The 26,871-nt window shown below is 35.8% G+C and overlaps 1 protein-coding gene across 2 annotated transcripts in view; it reads left to right on the forward strand.

Annotated features, from left to right (window-relative positions):
• Positions 1–26,871, forward strand: part of ARHGAP15 (Rho GTPase activating protein 15) — a 607,848-nt gene that overhangs the window by 300,709 nt on the left and 280,268 nt on the right. The gene's annotated exons all lie outside the window — the stretch shown is intronic.

Below are 26,871 nucleotides of genomic sequence, written 5' to 3' on the forward strand. Positions count from 1 at the left end.
TAAGCAAACCTCTGCATCCCTGAGTAATAGCCATGGCATTCAGATTGGTGATTGATTTTAAGAGTGGGAAATGTCAAGCATCTCCAAACCTTAGTATGCTGACTATATGATTTCCGTACATTACAAGATGTATGAGTGCCCACCACATTGGGCCCAACTTCAACCAAAAGGCTATGCAACTTTCCACACTTTCAGACCACCAGAAAGATTCAGAAATGTCGAATGTGAATTAGATGTTCTCCAAGGTCACATCTAATTGTAATATTCTAAAAGAAATGAATTTGGAATAAAAAGGACCAATCTCACCACTTAAATAGTGATGGTGAGTATATTTCTTAATCTTTCCCTACATGCTTTTTCCTCATAAAAGGGCGTTATTAAAAGGTATCTCACATATCTCACAGAGTTGGATTGATTCTCAGTCTCCTGAAAGAACAAGTAGATATCTCTGGAATCAGAGAAAATCCATTTTCCAAAGTCTCAGAAATTATAATACCTTTCCTGGATCATCTACCTAGCTATCCCCAATTTTCTGAATCACCATTATTTCTGCCATTTCCATCTGACCAAAAATCAGTGTTGTTACATCTTAGTCTTTTGAATTTAGGAGAACTCAGTAAGGAGAGAAGGGCTGCTAATAGAATATCTACACATGTACATAAAGTACATATGCTGGATGACTGTATGTGTATATACATACATTTGTGTTCATTAGGGAGACTATATATATATATGTATATGTATATGTATTTATAAACATACATACGCACTCACACATATATGACAAGGAAAAGGGAAGCTGTTTATATATGATAACATATCTTCCAAAGCTAAATTATTGAGAGACTGTAAATCTAGAAATATCATGACAATTTCAAGTAGAAGCACCCTTGCAAAATTGTCATTATTCAAAGAACCATACCATAAACTCAACAACTACTAGATATATATTTAGTTAGCCAGTTGTGTTAAGTTGGAGTTTAAAATGATCAGTGTTAATGTCTTGAACTGCATGGTGATTTGCAAATTAAGTTGTGGAGAGTTAGTGATGTCATTTGAAATGATTTTTCCATATGGAAACAGTTTAGGACAGTTTGGAGTTATCGCGTTTGAACATTTCCCTTTAATTCCTGGTCATTGTCCTCCTTTACTTCATATGTGATCAGATAGAAGGTAAGATTTTAAGATTAGGATTCAATTGTGAGTATATAGTTAATGTTAATTCTATAAACTTTTTGTAATAGATATGAAAGGACGTGTGAGGTGATGAGCAGTAGATCTGGAATCTCAGAAATAAATGCTGATTTGGAGGAGACCTTGACAGGCTTCTAAAGCCTGAAGCGTGGGAGAAAATACAGATTTATAAAAGTATGTCTGAGAAACATGGAGGCAAAATGGATTCTGTGTTCAGCAATCGTCACTTGAAATGTCTTAGGATGATACTGGGAGAAAGAATTCCTACAGATAGAATACCAGCTACTCCTCTTTAGAATTTGTTTTTAACTGGGAAAGACAATTATTGGTCTATATTGGGCTTAATTGAAATCCTGCCTGAAGACAAGGGGAAAGACATGTGATTTAATCTATCCAATCCCAAATGCACCCAACTGTATAATGACCTCATAGTCACCTTTTCCTTGGCAGTTAAAAAACAATGAGAGCTAGCAAATATTGAGCACTTACTGTTCACCAGGCATTGTTCTAAGTGCTTGTCATATAGTAACTTACTTAATCCTCCCGCTAACCCAATGAGGTAGGAACTTTTATTAACTCTATTTCATAGATGAAGAAACTGTGGCACAGAGAATTAAGGCAACTTCTACAAAGACAAGTTATGGAGACAAGTTCCAAACCCAGCAATCTGATTTCAGAGCCTGTGCTTTTTACCATTACACTATAGTGAAGTGAGCAAATAAAAGGTAAATTTAATTTATATCAATCCTAGACTTGGCTGGAAACATTACATTAAAAATGAGATCCATAGAAATCATCAAACTTAAATAGGGACTCAAAAACATATTAGCAAAAGAATTAAAACCAGATGTTGTCTTTGGACTTCGATTTCACTAATGAAATAAAAGGGTCATTTAATCTTTAATGATACCTCTAATTTTAGAAAATGCTTCTTTTCTGTATTTTGGTGGATATTTTTAGTTGTAAACCTTTTTTAGGGCTAATATATCTTTTGTAACATAGGATTTGATTAATATCAATCTATTACTTTGAATTAAGTTAGTCAATATTTGTATATTCATTATTATTTGAAAGGCATAATCATTGACTCACCCACACAATATCAAACTAGACTATGCATTTGAATTAGTGATTGGTATATTTATATTTGATGCTTTTTAAAACATTTTTTCAAGCAGAACATACCCTGTGTGAAACCCCTCTGATCTCAGTCCTGGATTTGAACACCCAAACTCAGGTTTTTAAAACATGCATTTGGTTTTATGTCACCCTCTTGAGATTAAATAGTTATGTGGAATTAGAGATTCACCGTATCTCCTTCCTTATTAGTAGTCGAAGCACAAACTTTATTGTCAGTTTGCTGCCTTTGGCTTCCTGTGCCCTTGATGTTCCCACGAGTTTTGTCGCCAAGATTGTAGACAGATAAAGCCAGAATTACTTTTTTTTAAAGGCATGTGAACATCATTAGCAGCTAACAGGTGGTCATTTCATTGTCCAGTTTCTCTGTATAACATGGGAAAAAAATATGTACTCTCAATGAGTGAATTCAGAAAGTTAAGTGCTTAAATATACTTTCCTTTTTAAAATATGATTCTAACCTGCCAACACTAAGTACTAATCAGATTATTTTAAGATATCAGTTGAGTCTAACAGACAAGAAGCCAGAAAATTCAATGTAAGGGCCAAATCATTGTGGGAACTTCAGGACACCAGCCTGGGATGAGTGGGAGAGCAGCTCTCCAGGGAGGGCTGTTATGGAAAGTGGAGAGTCAATCAAAGAAAATGCGAACATATTTTTCCAAGGAAAGAGAAGTGTCTTCCTCTGACAGCAAAGAGGAAAGGCTCAAATATAAATCCTGTTTCAAATAACCTTGGAGAGGTTTCCTAACTTTTCTGAGCTTTACTTTTTAGCTCTATAAAAATGGGTCTAATGCTGTCCTTGCAGGATTGCATGAGAATTTGAAATTAGATATGTAAATACTTAGTTCACAGCAGGCACTCAATAAGTAGGAGCTCTTATTATTATCCTCTGTGTCCCCAAGCAGATGGCACCAAAATAGGGCATGAGCCAAGGGTGGTGTCTGATGGAAGACTGGAGCAGGGCATATATACTTGACATCCTCTCCCTGAGTGTAGAGAAAATAAGAGAAAGGAGCCAGAATTGGATATGGGAGTCATAGCTGCAAAAATATAAATATGAGCAGCTGGTCTTTCCCCTGGCGAGTCCCCAGGTGAAAATGGCAGCCAGGGCATTCTTGGGAGCAGCACACCAGGAAACAGTAGAAGGGAGCCAAGAGATACTCTTGATTCTTTTATGCCCAGAAGAGCATGTCATTAAGAAGTTCCAGTTGATGGAAAGGATTTAGCATCTAGCCATTTCACTATTCCTTTAGACATAGCTCTAGTTTATCCATTCATTCATGCATTCATTCTTTTACATTAACAGATATATCTGAAGGTGCACAACTAACATTCTTGACTCCACTGATCTGCATTTCCAATTTTTTAAAATTATTTTTCTGTTTAGGTTATCTTTTAGGAATAATTTATCTCATGCTGTCAAATCCATATATGGAGAAGTTGGATAACTTCTATATAAAATCAACACTTTTAACATTATAAATAGGTGCTCCAAAATAAACTTGAGTTAGAAAAAGAAAATCAAAAGGTAAGAGAACAAAAAGGAAATGAATTTCCTTTTAGCTGTCTTTTCATTAAATTACCATTAAAAACAATGGGTTCCAGGTGAAATCCGAAAAGTATTTAGATATGGATTTCCCCCTTCCATAGCCCTTTAGTGATGTGTGTAAAAAGGATGTAGGTACAAGGCTACAGGGATAAAGATAGGAATGGGAAAACTGGATTGAGATATTTATACAATGTGAAAAATGAACATGCCTGTGAACCTTTAATGATATCTTTGTTTAAAAATTTGCCTGCAAAGTAATCATGATCATGCCGAGTGAAAACAAATGTGATAGAGAAGGCAGTTAATTTTTGCACTAATCTAAATAATTATAATACTGGCCATCCACAACTGTAAGTAGACTATGTTCTCAAAATTCAATTGTAAACTGGTTGCTTAGACCTCAACACATTTTCATAAGGAAACCATGAATCAGCCACAAAAGCACACTTGAACCTTATGCAATCATTTAGAATGTTGTCTCTAGGGAACAGCTCATTCTGGGTTGGTTGCACCTCTGGCCCTAGGAGCTATGACTTCCCAGTAGCATTGCTTTCCATCTGGTTTCCCTTTTCGTCTTCCCTCACTCCTGTACCAACACCATCAAAGCAATTAGGATTCTCAGAATGGATTTGGCTAGGAGGCTCCTGGACCCTGAAAATCCTCAGTGGTGGCAGGGAGGCAATGCGGAGCCTCCAAGCCAGAGGAAATAATGGGAAAAGGAGAGAATGGAAGACTGGGGAGGAAGTTTTTGCAGCATGGGCGGGCAAGTGAGTCCTCAGCAAGGGCAGATGTTCTTTGTAAGAAATGTGTGTAATGACAGATTAAGCCTGGCATTGTCCCAAATGTTAACATATGTTGAATCTAGGTAACGTCTATATGAGTGATCAATGATGCTGCTGTTTATCGTACATTTGGAAAGTTTCACAATTAAAAACCGGAGAACACACACACAAAAGATTAGGCATTATTCATGTCCATAATGCAATAAAATAATATACATATTTTCCAATTGCAACTTGAAAACTTTTAAAGAAAGACTAAATTTTCTGAATATGTTACATTAAGACATCTTTAATTATAAAACATTGAAAACTTATTGTTTTCCTGTTTTTTCCCCAAAAGCCAATATATATTTTTTCTTGTGACCATTGTGACCTTTCTGGTAACCATATAATTAAGAAAATTTGTAAGATGTTTATTATTATCCAAAATGGAAAAGTCATACTAGTTTCTTGGATAAATGCATGTCATTGGCAATTGTTTAAAACACATATTGTGAAGGCTGTTCTGGAGAGTCATATAAATACTTATTTTAAAGTTTCTTCTTATTAAGAAGTTTGTAGAAAACAGCATAATCTTGCCAATGCATGCAAATAATAAGATGAATAAGCCATCTGCCAAGAAAATAAAACAATATTAAAATTGCAAAAATAAATAATATCGAGCTCTAAAGAAATGGAAAAGCTTTCACCTGAAAATAACAAAAAAGTCATAATATTTGTGTAGAATATTATGGGTTATTTTGCTGTCAAAGGGACAAAAGTTTTTGGGTAAGATGGTCAACCATCTAATTCTTTTTTTCTTTTCCCTAAAATCGATATTGCCACCCTGGCACCAGTTTCATTCAATATCCACCTGAGAAAAATAAACGATTGAACTAAAGTGTGAAAATAAAAATAATTTTGTTTTACTATAGTTATAAGACAGACAATATCTAAGGAACTGTGAGTGTCAATTCTCTTCTTCATTGTTTTCCTCAGGTTAAGGGAGTCCTTTATTTCAAAATATTCCAGTTGGTGGAAAAAATGAAAAGTTCTAAATGAAAATTTAAGTTGTTAGAGCTGGAGTATTTAAACATTATGAGAAAAAAAACAGGGAAGATTAGACACACACTTGATAATCAGGCATTTGAATTACTTTGTCAAAACAATATTATTCAGAAAGGTCCCAGGGCTTCACTGAGGCACTGTGTGACTGCAGAGATAGTTCTGACATGAGTTCCCAAGAGAGTTAGCAGCAATCCCAATTTTCCTGAGACCCATAGATTGCAGTTTCTTTAAAACATTCAGTTCTCCGTGAATCATTTGATAAGAGGACTTAGTTATAAGCTGAGCAAAGAATGCTCTGATTAATCTCTTCTTTCCCATCTAAGGGGTTGATCTTGCCCTCTGACCTGTGGGTGTCCATTGTCATGTATCTTGTAGCATCAGCTACTCTGAAAATCTATCTAACCCTATCAGCACTCAAGCACTAGATCACCCCATCTCCTCCTGACCCTGGCAGCAACTCCGCGACCATATTTGCCCTTAGATGAACTGCATTTAATCAATTTCTGATTTCATTGGGTCAAATGGCATCTTTCTTTCAATAATAGGCCAAATCCAGAGGGCTCTTTGCTCTAACTCTCTGGCAATATTTCCTTAGTATTAATACACTACTGTGATTGTAAACAATAGAAAAACGTGCTCTTTGATCTCCTCTGAAAGTTTCCCTCTGTTTATTCCATGACTCTGAAAAGGGCATATATTAACATTTCTTCATAAAATTAGGCATATAATATTTGTTCACTATTGTCATATCAAATTCAAAGTACCTTAGCGAAACATGATATTTAAGGCATCCTTACAGTGAATCCCTGTGCAGAGAAAAGCATCCTTTTGGATGCAAGTGATCACCTCTTTCTGTACACAGGATTTATTTGGTCTACTCCTTTTTGTTTTTAGAGTGTAGAAACGATGCTACTTTTCTTTAAGATTCAAAAAGGGAGTAATTTGTTTTTCAATGCATTTATTTGGGTGTCCAAAATAAGCCTAATGGTATGCTTAGGAAAAAGAAATAATTGTAAACATATATAATCTATGAGATTTTCCTGGAAAATAAGTTATTTATTATTACTCATAGTAAAGCCCACATCCACGTAAGGACAATCAGGTATTGCTTTCACCCAAAAGTATGAGATGTATCCAAAAATACCAGCTGTTTCCATCCAAATTCAATAAAATCTGATCTACAGCATTAGGACTCAGCTTCCTTCAAGTAATGGCTCATGAATGATTTGGAAAAGGTAGATCAGGCTGCCAATTCATCTTTCTTTGATTATTTAAATAGAACCTGAAGCCAAATACTCCCGTTACCCAATTTCCCTAATGTAAATAAATATACCCTTTTTGTACACAAAATTAATTGGACTAAAAATACATAGAGGCAAAATAGGAGATGCAATGGCCAAATAGAAAACATAGAACTGAGAAAGTGCCATCAGAGACCATGTCCTCCAAAATTGAAGTCAAAGGTTAAGAACGATTTCTAATGAAATTACTGCATTGGAATGGCTCAGGTCCAAGTTCCTCAACAGAAAACTCTTTATGACCTACATCCTCTTCTCCAGTTTTTTTCCCACCACTCGCTGGCCTTTCATTTGTGATTCAGGGAAATAGTGAAGCACACTACTCCGTGCTGACTTTTACCTTTAGTCAAGCTCTTCGTTTTACTAAATTACCACCCTTTGAGACTCAGGTAGGTCACATCTCCTGCAGAAAACTTTACCGGAAGTCCATGGTCAGTTAGGTGATCCTCTTCACTTTTCCTATAACATTCAGTGCAAATCTCTGTCATTGCAATTGCTAAAGTGTGTTACAACGAACTAATTATGGACGTCTCTTTGTCCATCGCTGGACCGTAAGAATCTGAAAAGGACTCTGCCTAATTTACTTTTATGTCTACAACTAGCAGAGTGGCTTCATAATATTTGAGAGTACTCAGAAATGGGCAGTGATAAATTTTTAAATGAATGAACGAGGATATTCAAGAGACCATTACAACATAATTCTCATTCTGTGCTAAAAATGAAGACGGAATTCCTGAAACTTGTTTGAAGAGTAAGAATAGATTGTTTCTTCTTCCTGACTACTTGTACTAGCCTGGTATTTGAAGATCACAACTGATAATGTCTCTCTCACTGTTCTCTTAGAACTCTAAGTCTCAAAGCAATGGTATATTATATGCAGGTCACGTGTATTGTGTCTAGCAAAATCATGTACAAATGGGTACTTTATTACACAATGAGGATAAAAATAACTAAGATCTTGGGGGAGGGGAAGGGAAAAATCCTAGTCCTTTTGCTTAAAGTTATTGTCCTCTCAACATCTTTTGACCTAGGGAAATACTTCTATTGTGCATTGTAACCTCCTATTTTTTTTAAAGATTGGCACCCGAGCTAACAACTGTTGCCAATCTTCTTTTTTTTTTCTTCCCAAAGCCCCCCAGTACATAGTTGTATATTTCAGTTGTGAGTGCCTCTGGTTGTGCTATGTGGGATGCCGCCTGATGAGCTGTGCCATGTCCACGCCCAGGATCTGAACCAGCAAACCCCTGGGCTGCCGAAGCGGAGCACACTAACTTAACCACTCGGCCAAGGGGGCCAGCCCCAAACCTCCTATTTTTTTTGAGAGGATTGCTCTGGTTCATACTTACTCTTGAGGTTCTTTTATGGGCTCTGAATTAAAATTTTCAAGGCTCTACTGGAGGCAAGAAAAAAGGAGATATTCTATAATGAACAAAAATAATTTCAATAATTTTTAGAAGAATCAGAATAATTTTTTAAGGTCAGCTTAGGTATAAAAATTCAGTTTAACACAAAAGTTACAAAAGTGTTGTATGCACCCTTTTCTAAAGGTTGTATAGGATTGTGTAAAAAAATTTGAGTTTAAGCATCAGAAAATTTTAGTATAATTCATACCTCCAGATTATACTAACTCTAAGATTTGGATAAGTTTCCTGAGACTGACTTTCTAAGTAAATATAATGGAGACTTTTTTTTCCAATTTTTTTTTATTGAGTTCATAATAGTTTACATCAATGTGAGATTTCAGTTTTACGTTATTTCTTGACTGTCACCACATAATTGTCCCCTTCACCCCCTGTGCCCACCCCCACCCCCTTCACCTAGTTACCACTGACTGTTTACTTTGGCCATGTACTTGTTTATATTCCATATATGAGTGAAATCATCTGGTGTTTGTCTTTCTCAGACTGGCTTATTTCACTCAGCATAATTCCCTCTAGGTCCTTCCATGTTATTGCAAATGGGATGAATTTGTCTTTTTTTCTGGCTGGGTAGTATTCCATTGTGTGTATGTATATATATATATATATACCACATCTTCTTTATCCAATCATCAGTCAATGGGCACTTGGATTGTTTCCACGTCTTGGCTACTGTGAATAGTGCTGCAATGAACATAGGGGTGTGTGTGTTACTTTGGATTGTTGATTTCAAATTGTTTGGGTAGTTCTATTTTTAGTTTTCTGAGGAATCCCCATACTCTTTTCCATATTGGCTGCACCAGTTTGCATTCCCACCAGCAGTGTATGAGGGTTCCTTTCTAACCACACCCTCTCCAACATTTGTTATTTTTAGTCTTAGTGACTATAGCCATTTTAACAGGTGTAAGGTGGTATCTCAGTGTAGTTTTGATTTGCATTTCCCTGATGATTAGTGATGTGGAACATCTTTTCATGTGTGTATCGGCCATCTGTATATCTTCTTTAGAAAAATGTCTGTTCATCTCCTCTACCCATTTTTTGATTGGGTTGTTTGTTTTTTTGTTGTTGAGTTGTGTGAGTTCCTTATATATCAGGGAGATTAACCCATTGTCAGATATATGATTTGCAAATATTTTCTCCCAATTGGTGGGTTCTCTCTTTGTTTTGATTCTAGTTTCTTTTGCCTTGCAGAAGCTCTTTAGTCTGATGAAGTCCCACTTGTTTATTTTTTGTTTTGTTTCCCTTGTCTGAGAAGACATGGTATTCGAAAAGATCCTTTTTAGTTCTATGTCAAAGAGTGTACTACCAATATTATCTTCCAGGAGTTTTATAGTTTCAGGACATATCTTCAAGTCTTTGATCCAAATGATGGATACTTTTTCTATAAATATATAAATAGTCATATGATATAAGGAGGTAATACATGTATTAGATCTAAGAACAATGTATATACTGGATCTAATATGTATCCAAGAACTTTGTAGATTTATATTGTAATATAAGTAATAGATATAATGATTTCCAAATATGTATACTCTGAATAAAATAATCGTGACTTTTGTTTGTCTACTGTAAATCCAACAGTTTCTTTAAATATATAGCAAGAATGCACTGTTACTACTGATTCAAACAGTTGGCAAAATCAGATTAAACAAATGAATAATTTACCAAAGGCTTAACTTTTTTTTTTTGGAGGAAGATTAGCCCTGAACTGACATCTGCCTCCAATCCTCCTCTTTTTGCTGAGGAAGACTGGCCCTGAACTAACATCCATGCCCATCTTCCTCTACTTTATATGTGGGACGCCTACCACAGCATGGCTTGATAAGCAGTGCTAGATCTGCACCGGGGAACTGAACTGGTGAACCCCAGGCCGCCAAAGCAGAGCATGCGGACTTAACCGCTGTGCCACCGGGCTGGCTCCCAAAGGCTTAATTTTTTAATATCTTCACTATTCTATTGACTCAGGGCATCATATGCACTTTTACCTTTAGTTCCCTTGAGGACTTCTGAGTGTTATGGGGAATAAATGCTTGGTTTTGCCATTCCTAAGCATGAGCCTGATGTTGTGGCAATCTCTATAGATTAAACTTCACCAAACGTCAGTTGCCTTTTCCCTTCTTGTATAAAATACTAAAATGATGCAATGGTAGAATTTTGACAGTTATGTAATTTCATTTAAAAGCAAGGAAAGATTTTGCTCAATTTTAATGTTTTATATCTATGTCTATCACATATATGTGTGTATATATATAAAGTCTATCATAACACATTGGTGATAAAAAGATGGCTTTTTTTGACTAAAGTAAAAACACCAAAACCGCATGAATATAGAGCCACTTATAAAGAAGAAACCAAAAGATGCTAAAAAGTCTGCTCTCACCAAAGCACACTCTATTAACAGGCTGGCAAGCATATGTGGAGCCCAGCATGTCTGCTCTATCTGAATGAAAGGGTTTGGCTATCTGGGAGAAGCAACCCTAACTCACCACCTAACTTCACCTAACTTCAGCAAATGACTGAATCCAGGACCTCCCTGTTCCATTAGACTGCAAATAGCTGAGGGTATAAACCATGACTTTCTGATGATTACTCCTCCTCATCTCCATCACCCGAACAGAGTCTGAAACTCAAAAGTGATCCCTGGAAACACAGGTAGGAGATAGGGGATAGAACCGTGGAAGGGAAGGCAGACAGCAAAGGGAAATAAAAAGTACCTGGAGTTTAACGCTGTTATGAAACTCTGAGATTTTTTCAGATTGAGAAGACAGGAATGGCTGAGAAAAAAAATGGGTACATATTATTAGGATAGGAAAGACAGATCCATAAAGCCTAATGTGTTTGGAGAACAGCAATAGATTTGTGAGCCTAGAGTGCACAAAACTTTAGAGTAATGACTGGACGTCAGATTGAAATGAACAGAGAACACTGGCAAAGGGTCTTGTACGGAATGTTAAGAAATGTGGAATTTATGCTATAAGTAATGGAGCCCAGTGAAGGACTTTCCTGCAGGCAGGAGACATGAACAGATCTGTTATTTAGAGTAGTGATTTCAGTGGAAATGTGAAGAATGACAAAGAGACAGATAGCACGAAAAAGAGCGAGATTGGAGTTAAGGAGATAAATATGGAACTATTACAGTAGGCCAAGTAGAGTATAATGCAGGCTGAAGCTGGGCAGTGGGAATGGAGAAGGGGAGAGATTCCAGAGATTACTGAGCGGGTATTGATAGGTTTTCTTAACATGTATTAGAAGGATTCTTGATAGTTCCCAAACCACCTATTGCTCCTGTGGTTTGGAAAAACCATCAGGATGCCTAGGCATTCAGCAGAACTTGCATTCTATATCTCGTTCTTTCAGAATCCTAATAGATTCTTCTTACTCTAAGTTTGGTCCACGGACCAGCAGCAACAATATTACCTGGGAGGTTATTAGGAAATAAAGAATCTCAAGCCCCATCCCAAACCTACTGAACAGAATCTGCATTTTAAAAAGTGATTCAAATGCACGTTAAAATTTGAGAAGTACACTATCATATGACAAAAATAATCTCTCTAAGTAGGTTTTCGGAAGTCCAGAGACAGTGGCCTTTGAGACTTGGACAAGATCTACCTATGTAGAAGAGCTATCTAGTCTGCCTTTGTGTAAAATAATCCTGCTTATGATTATTATCATATTGGCTGTGCCACGACAATGCGTGATTTTGGGTGGTGAATATTTATTTAATCTCGCCAATTCCTTCCAAGCCATGATTGCGGATTGAGACTGAACCAAGACTTTCCTTATAATTTTTGCCTATGACACACCCAAGTCATGACACCCACGTCATGAACTCTGAACTATCCGTGTCAAAAGTCAACAGCTCTAGTCAACAAAAAGAACAACAACAACGCTAATGAAAAATGATACCAAGAATAAACTATCCTCACCAAAAGACACGCCAAGAAACCAAAGCTCCACACAATTCCCTGGAAGGAATCCACAAATTTCCCGGATATACTCACGTGTGAAGTCCAACTGAAATGCTATTTTCCTTTCATTTTACATTTAGTTCTTCTGGGAACATAAAATCTCACCTGTAGTCTTCTTTTTGTGAGTTCCCTTCTCCCAACGCAAGAATAATAGTATCTCATCGCTTAAAAGTCTTTCATTTTTATGTTGTTCTTGGGTACTTGAATTCATTTCCCTTTGGTCTTTCAGGTTAGATGTCGTAATTCTGAACGAGCCATGGCTTAGCTGTTTGACTCATAGAGTAAGCTTATCTATTGTGCCCGCCAAAACAACCCAGGCCCACCAGCCTGCACTTTAGTCGAGTTGCTTGGGAAAATCGGGGAGAAAACAAAAGTAGGCTCACAATTTAGTAATCAAAAAGTAAAGCATAGATTCAAAATAAAGTCTGATTAATCCTTCTAGTAGTATAAGATTTCACTCACTGAGAAGAGCTGACAATGACTATTTCTGAAATAAAGCATCATTTTCTCTGATCCACCTGTATCTATTCTAGGAAATGGAAACTGAAATAGGCAAATAATTATTCTTTTCTAAATAAGCATGTTCCTCACAAATTTGCCCCTGAAGTTCCAGTCTTTTAAAAATTTGTTGGATAGTAATGAGACAGATTGAAAGAGTTTCCTCAAAATTTTAATAGTTTCTGGATTCACTTCACTTATTTAGCTTTATTACTCTGGGACAGTTTATACAAGAATAATTAATCTTTTTTTCCCCCTAGTCAGTACCTGGGTTTGTTATTGAGGTTCCATGCCTGATTTTCAAATTGGGCATAACTGACTCCACAGAAGGGTTTGGCTGAGAACCCACAGAATTTTTGCATAGCTCATTTTTATTGAACAAAATCCAGAATTTTAGTCAAGAAGCATTAGATATTAATCACATGTGAGTTCCGGGATCATTAAAATTTCCTTTACCTTCCAGAATAGCGGGTCATTATAGAATCATAAGAAGTGAGCTCACTTAATAATCTTTACAATTACATAAAAGCAATCATTTTCATAAGTCTTAGAAGAAGCTTTTAACTATTACTTGAAGAGCATATTGGAATATTAGAATGTATTATGTTGTGGGATTATAGATGTGACTTTTGAATTGAAAAAAATGTTCTCTAACTCAAGACTCTTAGAAGTTATCCTTTCCAGCTTGAATAGTTTTAATTGTTTAACACAGTTTGTGATTATATTTTTTACATGACAAGTAGAGACCTTATTGCTGAAATATAAATTCCAGTATCATTTCTTAATTATTACGCTCTTAACTTTATAGAAAATTAGAGGAGGAATGCAATATTTCATACTGCACTTAAGAACAATTGGTGACACAATTTAAGGTGAGTCAGTTAAGGGGAAAAACTAAAATAAATCCCTCCTCTAAATTGTTGCCTTTCTCTTTCCTTTTCTTGTAACCACTTCTCATCTTTGACTTTGAAACCCAACAGTTTAAACTTGGTTCTTATTTCAGTGGGCTAATCCCCTTTCATAAATCATGCTCAAGAGCTGAAATAATTTGCACATCATTTAAAGAGTATTTGCTTTGAAATAGTCACCTCAAGCCCCTCTGTATATCCTTTCTCTCTAAAGATTTGTAGTATTTGTTTTGTTCTCTGAGGTATAAAAGACCTGGATAAACTTTATTCCTGTTGTTTCAAGATTAGTTAACGCAAATGCATATTAATTCAGCGGGGACAGGAGCAAACCTCTGTAAAGATGATCATACATCCGCCTCTCAGGAATAGCAAAGTACAGAATGTCAGGCTTCAAATCTCCTTGGACTTGCTCAAAAGAGCAGTGAGGGATTTAAATTTCCAGAATATGTCTACAAATGTATTTTCTTTGTTGTGGCGAACAGGAGCTACACTGAGTATTTTTCCCCAGAAAATTGATTCAAGTTTGTATTTGAACGAAAATTAAGCTATCTACAAAGTGGCTCTTCAAGAATGCAGAGAAAAACTGTCACAGAAAAGACAAATTTAACGTTACAAAATTTTATACCTGATTTGCTATTACATTTTTCATTTATTTAGTTTCATACCTCAAGTCCTCAAATAAAGTTTAACAGAACCCTCATATTTTTTTCCTAAAGAAAAGCGGAATTGAAAGGACCTCATAAAATTGGAAGTAAATATATTTAGGTAAAGTTCAATGATACTTTTACAAGTATAACCTCAAATTTTAGAACTTACTGGTAAACGCAGAAAAGAAATGCCGATTTCTCCAAATAATATATCTGGTTTGTATGTTAAGATGTGCCCTGTTCTTTTCTTAAACTGAAAATGACCATAAACTTTGGCACTTAAGTGCTCCTCCGGAAATGACTAAGTGGATTCAGGGGTAATAAATTAGTCATATGGATCCAGCCACCCACAGTCTTGTTCCACTGCTCTCCTTTACAAGTGTAGTAATAGACATTTCCACAGTCCTCGGGGTGCCAAACTTTGCACCATTAGGAAAATCTGCAAGTAGCTTGATTTATCTTCCTCACTCGGTTAGCTAAGACCCAACTAAGTAAAAATCAGCAGGAATGAACTTGACTTGTTAAACTTTTTTAGTAGAGAGATGCAACAATTACAACTTTCCTCCTTTGCCATTTCAATTTACTTTGGATGTGAAGCCCCCTGAGAAAAATATTCAGATGAGATCTCAAATTATAGGTGCATGGCTGGATGATGCTGACTCTGAGTTTTCATTATACACAGAGGATTGTCTGCTGTTTGCAATTAATCCAGACACAATCCTCTTGGTACTTTGGGAGGAATGTGGAAGAAATAGCCATTTTATAAGTTGTAAACTCCTAAATTACCCTAAATTAGAGGCGCTATTAATCGGACACTTAGATATAGATAGGATCTGCTTATTGTGTAGGCTCATCTTCCCCTGATGGAGAAATCAATTAAATATTTAGGATGCGGAATACCTTCCAGGTTGGATAATGCATTTCATTTAAATTATGGCCCTCCAATCCAAAACATTAAAGGGGATCTTAACGGATGGGAGCACATTACTGTCTCTTGGATTGGGCGCATTAACACTTTAAAAATGAATGTGCTTCCCAGGATTTCCTATTTGTTCCACCAGCTGCCTGTCGATGTGCCAGATAAACAGTTTAAGGATAAGTATGTAAAAGGTGCATGTGTAACATTCTGCGTGCTGAGGTGCACTCTTGTAGGAAAAGTCCCCAACCGTGGCCCCTACAGATGTTTTTTCTCAATGCTCTAGAAATCTAAAATGAGAGGGCTCATTTCATCATGGGAGGGTGGGAGGGAAAATCAAAGAGATGCAATTAGTCCTGTCACAAAGGTTCTGTGTATTTCTAATCTTGTATCATTTCTTCCTATAATTTATCTTAATAAATAATTAGTGATTATTACTACAAAATATTGGAACAATATGGTAGAATTTGAAATAAACACTCCAATTGTGAAAATGTTTGGCATGAAGATAATCATTTGATTCTCACTCAAGGACCTTTACTACACGAAATTTATGAACACTATTGTAAGAATGAAGCTCTCGTGTCCCCTGTACTACAGAAGTGTGGTATAGGAATAGCTAATGAATGTTTTGGAGTACTTACCAGGCTATAGGCCCTCTTCTAAGCAGCTTATATGTTCTCTCTCATTTAATCCTGTCAACAACTGGAAGAGGTAGAGTAGTACTATTATCATCCCCATTTTACCTATTGGGTAACTGAGGCACTGAAAGGTTCACTGCTGTGGCCAAGGTTATACAGCCAAGAAGTGGCAGAGTTAGACTTGGAAACCAAGCATTCTGACTCCACAGCCTGAAGTCATAACTGTTGATCTGTGTGGCCTCTGGGTTCTGGAGCGGGGCTGATGGTTTTGGCTACTTACTACCTCTACAAACGTTGAGTTAGTCACTTAACCTCACTTAGCTTCTGTTTTATAAGCTTGAAAATATCAATAATAATAGTACCTACCTCACAGAGTTGGAAGCATAAATTATGTTACATTTGTGACATTTATAGCAGTGTTTGTCACAACATAAACACTCAATAAATGTTAATAATAACATTAGTACAAGTATTTTATTTTCTCCCATGGTATTTGAGAGTCTTCCTAATTTGGTAAGAAAAGGTTACCTTAGAGAAAAATGATTGAAATCTCTAGAGATGAGCATATTCTCAAAAATTCTTCTGGATTTATGGGGAAAAAACAGTATATTGAGTGACTTACAGAAGACTATAAACTTCTTGAACTGAGTCAAGCATCCATCCTCATTATAAAAGTCTTGATTCACAACTGACATAAATATATCATATTAGCCTACTTAGCAAAAACAAATTTATCCAATCATAGAGATGATGAAGATAGAGGTCAATGTTTTCCTCCTAGAGACAGACTCCTCATGCCAGATCTGATAGAGCACATGCTCCAGTGCATTTGCCTTGCTTCAGAAGACAAAAGAAAACTCAGCTAACTGGCATAATTATATGACTTTGATGGTCATATTGAGGGGGTTAAACTTTGGCAACAGAATACGGAATTACAAAGTTCAAAATGAAGTTGCAGGAATTTAACTGAAAAGAAATTACTTAACAGCATTTGGATGGGGAACAAACAAAAAACAAAAAAGGAACAAATTGATCCTTTCAAAGTTGGGTGGAAAGAATGTTCCAGAAGCTTTCCTTTATAATCACTGTTATTGAGAGGCCCTGAGGCCTCTTATTTGTTAGTAATTGATACCTACACTTCAGGCTCAAATACTCAAGACAACTGCTAGTTTAAAGGGCTTGTCAAGAAAGTTAGGAATTAGTTGTAGCTTTTTTTGTTCTACTCAGTCTTCCACTGTCTTTCACTATTGGGCCAAGTTCATTGTAAATCAGGGGTGAATCATATGCAGATACTTTTACCCTTTCAATATGTTAAGAAGACTAGTGGGATAAAGTCAGAATCTGATACTTAAACAGAACTGTGTTTTATTTGGCTGGAAAAACAGTCTGATCAGCAACCACTCTATATTTATTTGCTTCCTTGTTTCTTTGGAGGCCCCAACAGTGGAGTGAAGTTCCCCATCTGCTCTTTTCTAGATAAGCTTTTCTTTGATGAGGAAGATTGGCCCTGAGCTAACATCTGTTGCCAATCTTCCTCTTTTTTATTTTTTCTCCCCAAAGCCCCCATACATAGTTGTACATCCTAGTTGTAAGTCATTCTAGTTCTTCTTTGTGGGATACCACCACAGCATGACTTGATGAGCAGTGTGTGGGTCCAGTCCATGCCCAGGATCCGAACTGGTAAACCCTGGGCCACTGAAGCAGAGCACATGAACTTAACCACTGTGCCATGGGGCCGCCACCCTCCATCTCCTCTTAAACTCCACGTTCCTTCCACTGAACACATAGGAGGTAAAGGACTTAGATGGAATGATAATGAATGGGACCCAGGTCCATCCAGATAATGAGCCAATCAACCCTGAAATCAATGAAGAAACAAGTTACACAGAGCAATACTTCTCCCAATGTTTTTGTTACATTCATAATACGGAGGGATTAATAATTCCTCTGCATTATAACATGTTCATAATATAAATAGATTAACTCAAGTCAGAACGATCTATATCTGAGGACTGAGGGAAGACAAAATAAGCTCTAGAAAGCTAGAATCTATATTTTGGAGTCTAAAAGAAATGACATAAACTCTAAAAAGCTAGAGCAGTGGAAGCGAGCACTCAGTCCACGCATTCACACTTACTGAGAAGTTGCTTTGTGCATGTTCTATTTGAAGAAGTGAAGTTAAAGAGGTTCCAAATTTCTCAGTTCTACATTGACAAAGAGTGTTCATGGTCTCTTTTTAAGTAGATATTTCCTATTCTCTATGAAGATGATTCAATTTAAAGATGAATTTATACATGAAACTGTTAACATATATCTGCTTGATTTTACTAACAAAATGAATACCATAATGACTTGATAAATATGCTTTTGGCAAAGTACTTTACTCAAATTTGTATTTGTACCTCACATTGAATTTACTATAAATTTTGCATTCACGTTGAGGACAAACTCCCATATAGAGAGTATTAAGTAGTACCATGGAAGATGATCCACCAAGAGTTTATCAGGGGAGAAATTAATAAATCAAAATGCTCCACGCTTGAGTCTTGGTGTCTGTTTCTGTTCCCAAGGTTCTAGAGGCTGGAATTGTTTCCTAGCTGGTCCTAGGAATGAGGATCTGTCACTTCTCAGTAATAGAAACAGTGCTAAATGACCTAAATCACTCAGCCATTAGGAAGCAAGTGCTACATTTAAGTCCAGCTTAGGGCAGCTCACTTGGTCCTCCAGCTGCAGTGCAGTGATGAAAACATTGATGCTAGAGCCAGATGGCCTGGGCCAGGCGGAAGTCCCGGCCCTGCCAGCACCATCTGTGTGACTTGGATAATATTTCCTCATAGAGTTGCAGTGAGGGCTAGATCACTTAGTCCGTGAAAGTACTTAGAACAGTGCCTGGAATAGAATAAGTGCTTTTGAAATGTTAGTTATTCATCTTAGAGACTTCTATTACACAAAATAAACCTAACACTCTATATATAACTTGCATAATTTTAAAAACAAAATGGTAAAAATACAAACCACAGAGTGGTAAATTAAGTGGACGTTGTAGAAAAAATTATAAATGAAATAATAATTTTGAATTTCCCTTGTCTTATGTGTTAAAATTAAATATATTAGGTAATAATATGAAGTAAACAAAGATATAAAGTGGTATGGCTAAATTTATTTCCAAAAAGTTAAAGCATTTTCCTCCCACAAGAGAAAGGATTTTGACCAATCTTCACATATTAATATCAATATTAATAAAAAATATAAGCATCACATGTGCCATATGCTGTTCCAAGTGCATAGCATGTATTTTCTCATTTCTCATCTTTAGAACACCCTATACTTTAAGAATAATTTTATATTCACTTACAGAGTAGGAAACATGAATATTTTAGCTTTGGAGCCCAGATTAAAAGTTAAGTAGTCTAACTCCGAACATGTACTGCATCTTTTAGGCTTTTTACAGTTTTTTTTAAATTTTCGCTCGCCTTTCCTTAAGTTTTGCTTGTTAATGTGCATAAATAATTATATTGTTAAACAATTTTTGCATGTGTGTTTTGAAAGATGAAAAGATCTTTATACAGGTATAAATGTATGTGTGTATATATAGTACATAAAAATAAATTTTAAGGGCCATACTGACAGATGGAAAAAGCAAAAATGTCAAGGAAATTTGATTTATAAATTAATATATAATAAAAAAATTAAACTCTAGCATTTATTGATTAACAGATGGTAAGTTAAAAAGTAAAAACATAATCTTAAAATGTAATCTTTAAAATTAGTGAGATTATTTTATGTACTTGTTCAAAAGTTTGTTTTCTAATTATATTAAAAAATTCTAACCTTTAAGTTCCCAAATAAGTTACTTCTTTAATTTAACAGATCCTGTTTAGAATTCTGCATATGTACAAATATTTAGTATGAGAAGATAAAATTTAATCTTAGATAAATATCCATAAGACTATAGTGGAGGTAAAAACCATATTTCTCATATTTTTTATTGTTGATTAATAAACATGTATTAGACTTTGTATGCTAAGTACAGACATTACACATAATTTTAAAGTATTCCACATAATCTTTATTACTATTAATCATATACTAAAGCCACAAAGAAATTTTCAAAAAAAAATTGTAAATGCAGAAATTATACAGAAACGTGATCTGAATAAGATAAAATATAATAAAGATTGAAATTGACAACAAATATTAAACAAAATGTCCTGAGTCCCTTGTTAATTAAATTGACATTCCCTTTGATTGCTTTTGTCTTAAGGAAGAGCACAATAAATATCAAATTTAATAGTATGCAACCAAAGAAATATTCAGAGGCAAATGCATAGCATTAAATGTTTTTAATATTAAAAGAAAGTAAAATATTCTGTATTTAAGAAATAATTTTAGATAACTAAATATAACTTTAAAACTCTAAAGGTAGAAATGGCGAAATTAAGAAAAACCAATCAATTAGAAAACAAAAAAAGTAATTATTGAACTAAGAGGTAGTTCTTTGGAAAATAAACAATCTTATTAAGAACAAAATAAAAATAACTGAAAAATCTAATTTAGAAGAACACAAAAGACAATTAATTAAAATTTAAAATTTGAAGCAGATACAGAAGTTAAATTTCTAGACAATAATATATCAGATTTTATTCTGATAGATTGGGAAACCAATGAAATACATTATTTTGGAAAAGTTAACTAAGGATATCCAAATACACGCTTCAAAATATGTCTTAAAAATCCTCCAGGTCTAAAGATTTACTGATAAGTGATGTCAATTTTCTAAAGAACGGGTAATTTCCACTTGATTCCAAAGCACACAAATAGTTAATGAGAAAAATCTTAAAATACACAAGTAATCAAGGAAATAAAAAAAATAAAGCAGTAGAGAGCATGCTACCACCACTGAAGTCACAGTTGCCATGAACAGCAAGGGTGGTTTGCACAGAAATGCAGACTAAATATGACCAGAGCTTCAACCTTGGTTTTCCAGTAAGCTTCTCAAGGGAGACTATTCCAGAGACCCGCACACAGACTCTTCAAGCACTACCAGCAGAGTGCTCAGAAAGCAATAAAGGGGAAGGATATCCCTATCATAGGTCATGGGATAGAAGTGTCTGAAAGTTCTTTATCCCCTTAATAGTTAATGGACTCCTTAAATCAGGAAGTTAAGAACTTTGGATTTTGTCAATTAAGGTCATCAGGATAGTTGTCGGTTTGACGAATAGTTTAAGAGACAGGAAGTTTTTCCACTTCTTCCTAATGTATTCCTCTCCTTTATGGATGAACCATTACTCTTTGCTTTGAAGTCATGACTCACTTGCTTTGGCATCTCACAACAACTAAAAATGGCAAAACAGAACAAGTTTTTGGAATGCTGGTTGCAATGCTTGGTCTGTGATCAGCTTGAGATAATGTATTTAAATAATGATAAGCTAGTCACGATGGTCAGGGCCACCTGAGGTCCTAAGTTTGGGCTGTTAGGTTCACCATACTAACTTTCTTCTTCTTTTTCTTTAATGTAAGCAATTGGCTATTCTTTAGCCTCACAGAACTAATGCTCTAAAAAGCATCCTGGCACCATGGTTTCAATGCTTGGAGTCATAGTTTTGTATTTTTATATGCTAACATAACAGTTTAAAGATTGCTAGTGGCCTGGGTTAGCCAAGACGGAGGCAGTTTTTAATAGCCTGTTTCCTGCCTTAACAAAGGCTGTCAGATTAAGACTTGAAGACTTCAAGACGGTCATAGTGAATACCATCTCAGAACGACAATGGGTAAAAGAAGTACTATGATTTGAGAAACTGTAGAAAAAGACCCAAGTTGCAAACATTTGCTTTTGCCAGCATCCAGTTCAAGTCAAAGGGTCAAGGCACCTGCTTATGATTAAAATGCCAAAATGACACATCTGGTTAAATGGGGAATGAAAGAATGCTTTACATGCCTTGGTTCCCCATCATTCCCTGTAACATCTTGCATCATAAAGATGGAATGTCATGGTAGTTCCGACCTATCATTTATACATAAAATTAAAAAGAAAGAAGCATATTACCTCTTTTCATAAATCTTATCAACTACTGCACTTCCTTGTATCATAAACATGTAGATATATAAGCATATGTGTGTCTCTGCAGGTGTATATACAAATATTCTATCTCAATTGTGTACGTAAGCTTTCTGTGAAGCAATTTGGAAATGAGCACAGAGAGCCTTAAAAATATTTGTACTGCTCTCCAAACTTAATTTCAGTTCTAGTAATCTGTTCAGAGAAAATAATAACAAACTAAAAGTTTGAATTAAAGTGCTTTTGATCATAGTAAAAAGTTTGAAATAATCTAACTGCCAACAGTGGGCATTTGTTAAATGTCATGGTGCATCCATATGATGATATATTACATAGCCATAAAAATTTATGTTTTCAAAGAACAATGGCAGAATGAATGTGCACGGCATAATGTGAAGTGGGGGGAAGACAAACCAGGCTACAAAACTTGTTCAATAAGGAGTGTGAAAGCAGGGACCTGGTCTGCTTCTTCAGAGATGAGGCTCTGCTCAAAGTAAGGGCTCATTAAATATCTGAATGTATACATAATATAACAGAAAAATATATCAAAATAGATGTTTATTTCCAAATTTGGAAAAATCAGAAATATAGCGCACTATTGCAAAAGATGGACAACATTACCTGTAGGAAATATACCTCACAAAGTGCCTGCTCTGTGGAGCTTATGAGTATTTGGCTTTTGTCTGCTCAAACTGGAAACTCTCAGTTCTGCTCACACTAATTTTCTCCCCCCTATATATACATATTTACTATTAGTTTTATTGATTTAACTTCATCCTCTGCATATATGAAGGTACAAATGACACATGTTAATATAAAAATATAAATCCAGAGACTGAAAATATAATTTCTCATCAAAGAGCTGGAATGTAAAGGTTTAGAAGACAAAGTACTTGAATAATGTTAAATTAGAATCTTTATTTTATACTAACCAGACCTCAGATATGAAACACAAATTGTGGTTTATTGCTTGATACAGTAATTGCATTAGGGTTATTATTCTCTTTACTATCATTTTTTTCTTTCAGTTGGATTCAATCCAAGAAGTGATACAGTTTTCTAGGACAATTTTACCTAAATTTTGATCCTTTTTAACTAACATATATGTGTGCTTCCTCCCCTCTTTGACAAGAATAAAATGAGAGAATGAAGAGAAAATTGAAATGCGGCCATTTTAGTGGAAACTTAGGAAAGGAACAGAGCAAGGGTGGCCTCAACTGATTTTCTGTGCACTGTCGTGATTCAGGGAAAGGGCCCTATACTGTTGGGTGGAAGAGTTGCCAGCTCACAGGGGTACTTCTGCCACCCCTGTCAGAAGGGAACAGACACACAGCACACAGATAAAACACACGGTATCAGCCCCAAGATGGAGGTCCCTTCTGCCAGAAAAATTTTCCTTTAATTTGAAGTAAGACCTTAGCCTTTTCTTCAGACTCCAAAATTCTTAGTGAGTCTAGAAGATTCAAGCCTACTTTTCAGTTAAAATCCATGAGCATTTTCTTCAGTTTTGACTTGTATTCTAAGGCTACTCCTTCACTCTGGGCACATCTGTGGGGCAGTGAACTTATGCTGTGGGATCTTCATTTCTCTGAACTTAGAGGTAACCCCAGGGGGCACAGATATGTATCATTTTTTCATTTGGGCTAAATGTTATACGAACACCATAAAGGCTAGATGACTTTAATTTTGCTACCACTGGAGAAAATTGTTTTGTCCCCATCATTAAAAGGAGGCAAACTAAAGTAATGGATCTATCTTTAATATAAGAACATCAGTAAATTCATCAGGAAGAATTTTAAACTGACAGAAAAATTACTTATCCATGCCCATTTTCTTCAGCATGACCTACAGTGCCTTTGTCTGTAAATAAAAATTCAGTATTTATAAAACTGAAGGTGGTAGTTAATTCTGCTTCTGAAATTGTCTGTAAATACAATTCGTCTTTGGGGTGTCTTCTTCAGCATAGTACATTACACCAGTGGAGTTCAACACAGGACTGGAAGTTCACCATTAAAGGTGGACTATTCAGCAAGGACACATGAAATGTAAAGATGGTTGTGGTAAAGTGTATAATGTAAACTGGAATTGACTCATCATCTCCACTCTGCAGGGACATTTGTTTTCTTTGTTTGATTTATTTTTGTTATTTTGTTTTGTTTTCTGGTTGAAGTTTGCCTTGACAAAAAAATAGCAGCACAAAATTTTTAACTCTGCAAAAATAACTAAAAGGTTGCAAAGAAGAAATTGTTCTTGATCATTAAATCTCTTACAAAGACACGATAGAGAAACACAAAGCCTCACTGAACGCTGGACACACTTCACGTTCCCAGTCAAGACTTAGAGAGAACAGACTCCCATCCACACACTCCATGGGTCTGTTCAATATGTTAGATGCTGTTCCATGTACCAGAGATGTAATTGTGAACACAAGAGATTAGCTTACATTCTCTAAAAGTGGCCCACATCTAAGAGAATGCTGTCCTAAAATCATGGTCTGGTGCCCTGAGGGTTGAAAAGTAACAGATTACACCAAACCAAACTTCTACTTTTACAAAAGAGAAAAGTTAGACCAAACAGGCACTATAGAAGTTAGGGTTCAATCAGAGAAGCAGAACCTCTACTAGTGGGAAGCATGGACAGACAGATGGACAGATGTGCAGACAGACAGACAGCTGGAGAGAGAGAGAGAGAGATGGATAGATAAATAACAAGAAAGTGACACACAACTGTGGGGGTTGGCCAAGCAAGTCTGAAGTCAGGGAAGATCAGGCACAGACTGAAACTCCCAGGCAGGAGCTATTTGGAGTCTCTGACCTCCGGGAAGGCATAAACCCTCTTTTAAGGAGCTCACCTGATTAGATCACCTGATTAACTTAATGTCAACTGATTAGAGACTTCAATTTCCTCTGCAAAATCCTCAGTGCATCACCTAGATTGTTGAATGATGGAATAACTGGGGTCTGCAGTTTAACCATGCAAGGTTGATACATTGAAAAGCCATCAAGGCACACTTATTTGCCCAATGTCACACAGCTGTCAAGCAATTGGGCAAAGCTGGAATTAGCTCCTCTTCTCCTGAGTTCATTCTGTAACAGGTAGACCTGGCAGACACTCACACATTTCACTGTCCTCTCCATGAAGACATCTCCGTTCAATAAAATTCTTCTTTCAACCACATCTCACCCTCTTTCTAAAAAACAAGATTATAAAGTGACATAATTGTTGGAATGTCTATAAGTTTAATTATATTTTAATCCAGACCACCCTTTTAGCTTTGATTTGGTAAGGCTGATGACAGTCGAGATCAGCCTAGCTAGAACTTCTACAGTTTTAGAAATATAGGCTATTTTCCTATGAGAAACAAGTTAACCTTTTTGTTGTTGTTGTTGAGGATGATTAGCCCTGAGCTAACTACTGCCAATCCTCCTCTTTTTGCTAAGGAAGACTGGCCCTGAGCTAACATCTTTGCCCATCTTCCTCTACTTTATATGTGGGATGCCTACCACAGCATGGCTTGCCAAGCGGTGCCATGTCCACACCTGGGATCCAAACCGGCGAACCCCGGGCCACCAAAGCAGAATGTGTGAATTTAACCTCTGCGCCACTGGGCCAGCTCCTAAGTTAACCTTTTTTAATTTATTAAATTGATGTTAGGAGAATCAAGGTCAATGATAATTTCTTTAATTATATTTATTTTAATGCTAACTTAGTAAGTTAGATATAATTTGATAGAAATAAAGCATAGACTCAAATTATAATAATTTTATAGAAAATAGTGGTCTAACCTTGAGTAAACAGGACAAATTATTAGTGATTGAGGACATACAACAACATACCTAAAATGAATTTGTGTTAATGTGAAAAACATAAAGAAGCAAAAATAAATAAGTAAATAACTCTGTATATACATGTAAATTTGGAAAGTTATGCTTAGTCTTTCCCAACAAGTTATTTATATTTCTAAATGTAAATAACAGAAATTTCTATTATAATTTCTAGTTAAGACAACTTCTGTTAGAGTGGAAATGAGGTAATCAAGGCTAGTTTTGCTTCTTGTTGATGGTCAAAACATCTCAAGAAGTTTGTGTTGAAAGACTACAACATTTCTAGAGATTTCTATTATAGGCTGTGCCATCATAATGTTTCTTAGTTTTTCATTTTTTTCCTTTATCATAAGTAATCATGATGGCAAAATCCTATTGACCGCCTTTGAATTTCTACCTCCACTTAAAGCCTTTTAATAAAAATTTTCCTTTATTTTATAAGAAAAGCCTTTTCATCTCCTAGAAAGCAATGATGCCATTTTCACAATCAAGTGTCTATTATATTATAACGAGTTATTTTTTAAAAACTTTTCTTTTAAAATACTTCCTGAGGTTAATGGACATGTTTTTAATTTCAAAATGTTGAGATGGATTGCCTTTCTCCCATCATCCCCTCAAAATGGTCCTACTGTTCCTCCCTTTCAACCTATTGCTACTTTCTTTTCCTCTTCCTTAAATTTCCCCCTCCTTAAACTCCTCCTATTTTTGTTCCTCTCTGGGTTCTCATTAGCATTTTTAAATAGTTTTTTTTTTTTAAAGATTTTATTTTTTTCCTTTTTCTCCCCAAAGCCCTCCGGTACATAGTTGTATATTCTTTGTTGAGGGTCCCTCTAGTTGTGGCATGTGGGACGCCACCTCAGCGTGGTTTGATGAGCAGTGCCATGTCCATGCCCAGGACTCGAACCAACGAAACACTGGGCCGTCTGCAGCGGAGCGCGCGAACAGGCCGACCCCCTTAAATAGTTTTAATGCACACTAAC

This window comes from Equus przewalskii, chromosome 17 (genome assembly GCF_037783145.1).
Source record: "Equus przewalskii isolate Varuska chromosome 17, EquPr2, whole genome shotgun sequence".
Taxonomy (NCBI): domain Eukaryota; kingdom Metazoa; phylum Chordata; class Mammalia; order Perissodactyla; family Equidae; genus Equus; species Equus przewalskii.